Genomic DNA, 7,998 nt, shown 5'->3' on the forward strand with positions numbered 1-7,998 from the left:
AATTAAACAAATTCGTGTCCTCATGTTTTATTTTCTAAAAAGAAATTTTGAACTTGCAAGTCCAACACACACATTCTACTTGGGGTCGTTCCCCTATTAATCTCTCCCACCTTGATCTTGATGGCAGGGTGTTGTAAGAAGAGAGGTCAATGGGAATTGATGAGAGAGAGAGAGTGTATGTGTTTAGTTTGCAGCGGAAGTATTATGGGCATTTAATAAACTATTTAATCATTTACTAAAATTAAACTAAAGATAGGTAAGGATAAGTAGAACTCAGTCATATTTGGAGTAAACTAGGCATGTTTTTTAAATTGAGTTGTCAAGTATGTCATCTCAAAAAAATTGTCAAGTATGAAATAAAAATTGGACATGCATTATAAAAGAACCTTCAACATACTCAGGGGCAGCTCAAATAGGCATATTTCATTGGAGGCCCATATATATCCATGTTTTTTTTTCATTGGACGAGGCATGTGGCATGTTTCATTGTAGGCCAGCATGTGAAATATAAGAGTTATATTTTTTTTCTCATTTGAGGCCCTAAGCCGTGGCCTCAAATATCAAAGAGGCCAGCTGGTCCTGAACACACTTGATCATGTTCATGAATCATGAGTAGTGGTGATACTCAAATCAAGCCGCTCAAGTTTGTCTTGAACTTGACTTACTAATCTCCAAAAGCAAAATCTTACCATTGGAATGATTTTTAGCATATCCATTTAATTGAAAATTCATAAAAATAATAGTATTATCCCCCCAAAATACCTTATTTTTTACAAAAATACTAAGAAATATGTCAAAATCCTAATACTTAAAATTTCTGGTTCTCAACTTATTTAGGACTATTTTACCCCTCGTGTACAGAACTTGATCATAATTTGTGGAGATTCACACGACACATGTTGGCCTTCCCAAGTCTGCAAGTAAAGAACTCAGACCTGCTGACATTCGCATGTTCATCTTGCATACCTCCGGAAGCTGAAAGAGGGGATGCAAGAACTTCAGTCCTTGTAGCTAAATTCCAACTTTGATGGTAGAAGGTGGAGGTCAAAAACCTAACTACCCACCACCCTCTCCCCTTTTGCGTACCGTGGGTGGTGATGCACCTAGCCTAACCTATTCGTATTTAAACTAATTTTGTAACACCCTGAGATATTAACATGTGAAAATTAAAACTTTTTTTTTATATTTAAAAATTATCAGCCAAAACTTCTTAACTTTGGTTTAAAACCACAAGTGGGTTGCATTTCACTAAAAAAAAAATATACTGAGTTTAAATATGAATAATATGACACATTTAAAATACTTTCATTCTAAAGTACATAATATTACAAAATCAATATCATAGTATTATATATCTTAATTCAATGCTCGAAAAAGAAAAATGATTGGTTCATCGACAACACCGCAACATCCAACATTATTATTCTTCACTCAAACTCGTGAAAATCTAATAGGTATATGTCAATTCTAAGTAACTCGGAATATTAAAACATATTGAGGTGTCATAATTTAGCTCTACTTGAGCAACTCATATATCACAAATGTTCACTCAAGCATTTAATATAATGCAAATAACCACACATGCATTTAATATAATACAAATATCCAATTAAACATTTAATATAATATAGATGACCACTCATGCATTCAACAAATGATAACTCAGGCATTCATAGTAATGCCTAGGTCCACTCTTTCATTCTAAATAGTTGTTTAAATTTAAGATCTTTTCTTTTGATATTCATTCTCCCTACAGCTATTCATAGAGATACTTTTCGTAGTATCAGTTGAGACCATTCGAGGGTTATTATGCCAAATATTTTCAATTATCTCGAATAACTAGCTGAACGGATCCTAAAGAAAACTATAATGCCCTGGATTTTCAAAATAATTTCTAAGTCAAAAAATCATAGATTTTTTTCTCTATACAGCGGAACTTAGAAAATGTTTTAGCAGCTAAAATGGATGATAATGAGTCATCGATTTTAGAAAACATCGGGCAAGTCACAAGTATATGGCCAAGCACTCATTGACCACCAATGTGTTTCATTTATCAAAACAAGTTGTTTATTACAAGCATCACTGTTTGGAAAAACAATATTTAGTTTTATAAAGGAAGTTGTGCAACACTGTCTGGAGAAACCCTGGAACTTGATGTTGCCTTGCTTCGCATATCGCGTCGCAGGTTCAACACCTGTAATCCTCATTAAACGGAGACAGAACCATTACTGGTCCGGTAAAAAAATATTCAATCACATTACGTAAAAATACATGAAAATGCACAGACTACTCAGGGTCATAGATCGCAATAACGATGCTCAAGTCTTTACGACTTGACGTATATCGCAAAAGCCTCCTCAGGGCTATGATTGAAACATTTCGCTCAAGTCTCTAAGACTTTGCATGTATCATGTGAGCCTCTTATGGGCCTCAATTGGGACATCAAGCTCAAGTCTCTAAGACTTGACATATCTGTATCCCATAAATCCAAGTGCGAGCTCCTTAAGCTTAGCTTAGTCGTATAAACACAACACGGGTCTTTTATCCTATCATTCCAGTAGTATAGCAAACTTGACACATTTTACAAGGTTATGCAGGACTTGACAAAACAACGCTCATTTATTCCTACATCGCTAAACCTAGAATTAGTGCACTGTTTCGATATTAACCATTCATCCCCTGATACATGAGAGAATTTTGAACTTCGGCATCAACACGACGTTCTGGAGGTTTATTGTTCTATATATTTTAGATACCCCAAAGGCATGTTGATCATGTCCATGGTAGGGTGGTAAAACCCATACCGAGATAACCCTACCAGGTCGGTTTGGATACATCATCTACTACAGTAGTAAGGTTCAATTCTCAGATCTTAAGGATAACCTCGACCTCCAAACCTCCTAAGTGACAGAAGGTCCCTTAAACTCTTTGGTTCATGATAAATACATGTCACTCGCGGTTGTACCATCAGCGTCTGCCACAGTGAGCAATAGTTCTGAAGGGGTCTGACGGTTTAACTGTTACTTGTCAAATATTTGAATGTCACTTGAGCAAACTAGTGCATCTCGCACTAAAAAAATATGTACCCCAACCTCATTTAGTATTCTGAAGCACGGTCTAACTGTGTGGTCCCGAAGACCTTTAAGTTTTATTCATATGCATGCTTGACTCTGCTCTCAGCATCTACGACCATCACGAGCACCTCACCCCTTTCGGTGGATATAGAACTCTGGCTCTCTGACCCTTACAAGTCTAGTTGTGCAACAATATTTTTCATGAGCATACATATGACACAATCTCAACGGATCGAATGCTTGACGTATATAACTGCAATGAGCACTTGTCCTAGTCAAGGCATAACCACTGCTTTGGCACACCGGCCCTTACGAGTAAGGTGCTCTTACTGGCGATAGTGAAACGAGCCATTCCAGCAGAGTTTCGACAACAGGGCATCTTTGCACCATTTAGGCAAGCCTTCTGCCAAACATTTCGGCAACACTTCATCTACTAAACGGAGGAAGCGAGACAACCCTTTTTACTTTATAGAAAGTACCAGGCATAATTTTGGTAGCACCTCCTTTGTATGACGGAGTAACACACTGCACTTTTTTCTTAGCTTAGTTGAGCTTCTTCAAAAATTCTGGCAGCACTTTCTCTCTTTGATGGAGAAAGCGTGCATTTCTTTTAAGCTCGATGAGCATCTTTTTAGAAATTTCAGTAGCACTTCCTCTCTTTGATGGAAGAACGCTATGCTTAACTCGAAGATGGATGTGCACCGTTCTCTGTACTTTGCATCCATCGAGGTTCGTTAGAACCTTAGGCCTTAGCTAAGCCATGCACAAGTGACTTTGGTTTTTACAAAAAAATGGTTTTGCGCAAGAGCAAAGCCTTTCCAATAGGGGCTTTTTTTGTCAAACAGAATCTTGATTGAAGAGCGGCATATAAAATTGCATTGGCGATTTGGAGTTGATATCCATTTGAATGCTCATATATGCGCAATTATTTAATATAAGCATGAACCTATGCTATATAGTGTGGCGGTGTAATCGGAAGTATATTTAGTGTTTTGTAGGGAAAATCGAACTAAATAACTTGCAAAAAGCAAATACATATATATTTGTAGAAAGCATAAGCCTTGGCGTCATTCAATCTGACAACAATCTTAAATACATAAAGTAAATTGCAAAAAGCAAGAGCCTTGGCATTGTTCGACGCGACGACAATCTTAAATACATAAATTAAATTGCAGAAAGCAGGAGCCTTGACATCGTTCGATGCGACGATAATCTCAAATACGTATATATTCGGGAACGAATATTCAATGATGTCACAAGACATACATATTAACACCGAAGTATCCTAGAGGACGTAAACCAATGACTAGGGCTAGATACCATTTTTAAGAACTTATATAGTGAGTATTCAATATAAATATCAGACGATAGTCACAAGGCATGCGCGTGAATACCGAAGTGTTCTAAAGGACATAAACCAAGGACTAGGGTCAGATACCCTTTTTAAGAACATATATCACACCACAACAATCAACAAATATTTAATAGAGAGAGATCGACGAATCAAACTTACATTTTGACTGGTGAAGAATGACTCTGATGTGCTTGGTCTGCTTCGAACTAGGTTCGAACCTTCTTTCGAAAGGCTAAACTAGGTTAGATGAGTTTGACCTAGTTGAGAAAGAGGAAGAGCATGTCAAGTTGTTAAACCCAAGTGGTTTGGAGCAAACTGGGCTCAGTCCAAGTCAACTGGGTCAGGTGGGTTCAAACTTAGCCCAAGTAGGCTAGGTAAACCAAACTCGAGTTAGAACAAAAAAGGAGTTTAACTTTGACTAGACCTAGCTGGGATCAAGCTAAGTCAAGTAGGTTTAGACTAGGTCAAGCAGGCTCAGACCAAGTCAAGCAGGCTCAGGAGGTCTATGCTAGGTAGGAGAGGTTTTAGAAAGAGAACAAAAAATAGATAGAGAGGGGGTTGATTTTCATAAAAGAAGATAGAGGGGGGCTTATTTATAGGCATCTCTCTCAAAATGTCCCATCGAGGTCTGCTTATATTCCTTTCCCCATCCGAATCATCTTGATATATCTTCGTCCCAACCAGGTTAAGGGCTAAACCTGAGTCATTCCAAGAGTTGATCTTGTCTCACCCATGAGACTTGATCAAAATTCTTATTTTTCATCATTCCGGAAACTGCATCCAAAGTCCCATCACGATTTCCTCATTCCTATCATTCAGTCGTATCATTATCGAGGATTTCGTCCCCCCAGGACCATTCAGGAAAAATTCCGTCGCTAAATCCCTCGCTAAAATGTTTTTTCGGTATTGAGAATTAGCGACGAAACAATTGTTGTCGTTAATCCGTCACTAATTAGCGACAGATTAGCTAGAGAAAACTTTCATCGCTAATCCGTCGCTACTTAGCGACGGATTTATGAAGAAAGTTTTCTCTAGCTAATCCGTCGCTAATTTGCGACGAAAAAAATCCGTCGCAAATTTCCGTCGCTAATTAACATTTTTCTTGTAGTGTATATACTTAAATAGGTATGCACTCTCTCTCTCTCTCTCACACACACACACACTATATATATATATATATATATATATACCCCAGACCCAAGTTTTTGAAACTGCAATGTCGCACCCGTCGCATCTGCACCCGCACTTATGTGACATAGATTGTCACAAATAAAAATCACAGCTTTTATTGGAGATGCAAAACTCTGTCATCCTCTACGAATTGCGGAAAAACTTCCATGTTTATTGAATTCAATAAATGAGCAACATTGTTCACCAACTTATGTAAAAGTGTCTACAAAATTATCAATCCTCATAGACTTTGCATTCCTCATTGCCTGGGTCTGTCTTGCAGATCTCTTCCAATGTATCTCCTCCTTTGGCAACTTCTAACCCTGGCCACTTAGCTGCTACCAAATGTGCTAAGTCGACAACTCTCTGACTGCAAAAACAGATGAGTTACAATAAAAAACAAATAGGGATCTTTCAATTACAATATCAACTAAATAGAAATCTTACACACACAAATAATTCTTTCAAACAGTATGCTCAGATTAGGATGATTGACTTGTAAGGGAGAGATCAGGTCTATCATATTCTGAACCTGATCAATTCCAAATGGTGCGCAATGCTATTTGTTCACTTCAATAGTGGAGTTCTTGGTGTGGTTGATCCTGCTCAAGAGAGGAAGAAAAGGTGCACAACTTGAAGAGCGGAACCCACATCTCTCAGTTTTTGGGGTTGTATCTCAACACCCGTATGTCATTTTTCAACGATCTTGGTATTGTTGAAAATCTGTCTTATTTTTTTGTTCTTTGTTTTTTTTTTTTTTGAATTTTGCCATTTTTTGAGCTTAAAATCAGTGTTCTAGATGTCTAGAATGAGAGAAGATTATCTATTTATAGATTTTAAGGTAGATCTTGGACCCAAACTTGCTGGGTTTGGGTCTAACTATCCAGATCTGGCTACTACACATCAGCCATGTTTTGATTGGTTAAAAAATGAACTGGCAAGCCATGATTGGTTGGGCTAATTTCTTAGAGATCAAGGCTTTATTTTGAGCATGCTTGGAGGCTAAGGAAGTGAGTTTTAGAAGGTTTCTGTCATACAAATCTAGGATTAGATAAGGTTGACAAGGTGATTCCTTCCTGGCATTGTTTCATGCCAAATAAGGTAGGTTCTGAACAACTTTTATTATTTTCACCATATCTTACAAAAATACAATTGATATTCACATGTAATTTGTTTTGTCTAACAGATAACATGTTTATCTTTAACTTTTTCTGGGCTCAAGGCCTGAAAATGTGATTTGTTAGGACAAAAATGTGTTCTAAGTGGAGCCAACTGAAAATCAAGGTTTGTCTTAGACAGACTAAACTACTTTAGTCATAAATTCATCCATAAGTGTCAATTTTGACTGATTTATTTTATTTGGAAGGTAAGATACTCCAGAATATTTATGGCTAAAATGTAAAAAATGTCATATTGATGGTCAAAATAACGTTGCAAATTATATCTACCCTATTTTAGACCCAAAACACCTTGTTTGCAAAAATCCGATCCAAGATTCAATTTACCAAGATCCAAATGAGCCAAAATTGGGGTGTCTACAGTCGGGAACCAAATACATACCCAACCTATTGACATCCCTAAGCTCAAGCTTCCTTACATAAATAATAAACAATTTTTTTTCTTAATAATGTCCAAAATAAGAATGGAAGTCTTGCCTAGTTGGTTACAGGCACACTCTAGACCAACCTATACAAGCCAAGCTGAGCCAAATACTCTTTGTTCATACTTGGCTCACTTATACTATACAAGCTGCTCGTAACATCGCTGGCTGAGCTCACTGATTGCTCAAACAAGTTTCATACATGTTTAGACAAAACATAAGCATGCATTATCTAACCATAAATCAATCATTCCTTCATGCAAATAAACAGCAAACTTTATTGAAAAACAAATTTGTGTATCCAGACGCATACTAATATTGAAAACATATTTGTGTAATAAGAAGCTTGTTAAGCTAAAAAATTCTAAGATGTTCTTTACTTAAATAAAAATCACTTTTGTTTTAAAATTTTTTACAACCTTTATTATGTTTTATTTTTCTTAATTTTAACCAAAATGTCATTTTTTTATTGGAAATTATCTGACTCTATTCAACTCAGACTAATTGATCAAATCTTCTAAGAAAATGTCTGACCTTTTTTCTTTTTTTTTTTGTTAATGGAGAGATGCCATCGTTATGATTTAGACGTCCTGTTGTAGGCTAAAAGGTTCCACATTGACCATGACCATGTTTTGGTGTTTGTAGTGTAACATTCCACAAGAAAGATGGTTTTCTTGTGGGGAAATGTTGAGTTTTGATGGAGAGGAAGAAAAAGAAGATGCCAATTTGGAATGATCTTTTAATGTTTTTTTTCTGTGCTGATGTGAACCTAGAATCGATCCTGAATACCACAAGCAATG

Source organism: Nuphar pumila, chromosome 6 (genome assembly GCF_984573655.1).
Source record: "Nuphar pumila chromosome 6, dmNupPumi1.hap1.1, whole genome shotgun sequence".
Taxonomy (NCBI): Eukaryota; Viridiplantae; Streptophyta; class Magnoliopsida; order Nymphaeales; family Nymphaeaceae; genus Nuphar; species Nuphar pumila.